This window comes from Chrysochloris asiatica, unplaced genomic scaffold (assembly GCF_000296735.1).
Source record: "Chrysochloris asiatica unplaced genomic scaffold, ChrAsi1.0 scaffold00139, whole genome shotgun sequence".
Classification (NCBI taxonomy): domain Eukaryota; kingdom Metazoa; phylum Chordata; class Mammalia; order Afrosoricida; family Chrysochloridae; genus Chrysochloris; species Chrysochloris asiatica.
Genome location: NW_006408657.1, coordinates 8,928,863 through 8,930,152, shown reverse-complemented (window position 1 = coordinate 8,930,152; position 1,290 = coordinate 8,928,863).

Sequence of the window (1,290 nt, the reverse complement as noted above, 5' to 3'; positions counted from 1 at the left end):
AAGAGCACAGCCTTTGGTGTGGATTACATCTCAATGTAAAGTAAACAAAATTCCTCACCACTGGACCAATAAACAACATTCTTATCAACGGAGAAAAGATTGAAGTTGTCAAGGACTTCTTTCTTCTTGGATCAACTATCAACATTCGTGGAAGCAGCAGTCAAGAGATCAAACGATGTATTGCATTAGGCACATCTGCTGCACAAGACCTTTTAAAAGTGTTGAAGAGCAAAGATGTCAGCTTGAGGATTAAGATGTGCCTGACCCAAACCATGGTATTTTCAATCACCTCATATGCATGTGGAATCTGGACAGTGAATAAGGAAGACCGTAGAAGAATTGATGCTTTTGAGTTATGGTGTTGGAAGAGAATATTGAAAGTGCCATGGGCTGCCAAAAGAACCAGTAGATCCGTTTTGGAGGAAGTGCAGCCAGAGTGCTCCTTGGAGGACAAGATGGCCAAACTTCATCTCTCATATTTCTGACATATTGTCAGGAGGGACCATTTGCTGGAGAATGATATCATGTTTGGTAAGGTTGAGGGCCAGAGAAAAAGTGGAAGACCCTTAAGGAGACGGATTGACTAAGTGGCAGCATTGATGGACTCAAGCATGGCAACAGTAGAGAGGTTGGCCCAGGATGGGGCAGTGTTTCATTCTGCTGTGCATAAGGTCGCTATGGGTCGAAACCAACTTGATGGCACCTAACAAAAACAACAACAAAAGACATCAATTTCTTCTTTAAAATGTCTATCTAGTATACACTGCCTTAATATTTGTATTTGGAGTCCTGGTGTGGCTCTGTGGGTTAATGTACCAGACTGCAAAGCCGTTTGAACTGCAAGGTCAGTGGTTCAAGCTCACCAGCTGCTCCTCGAAACCCTATGGGTCAGAATCGACTCGATGGCACTTAACAACAATATTTGTACTTACCGTCATATTGATTTTTTTTAATACTATTTATATAAAATTAAGGAGCTCTGGTAGCATAGTGGTTACAAATCGGGCTGCGAACTGCAAGGTCAGCAGTTCGAAACCACCAACTGTTCTGTGGGAGAAAGATGAAGCTTTCTGCTCCCATAAAGATTTATAGCCTCGGAAACCCTGTACAGGGTTGCTATGAGTCGGAACCGACTCCACGGCACATAACCACCAACGGCCATTTTTATAAAATTAATAGTTTTCATACTCTTCATTATTTATTGCAGTATTTGACTCTTAGCATTGATACATATACCTTTGTGTATAGCTAAGTTCCCAGGTGGTGCACTCGACTAGTAACCTAAATGTT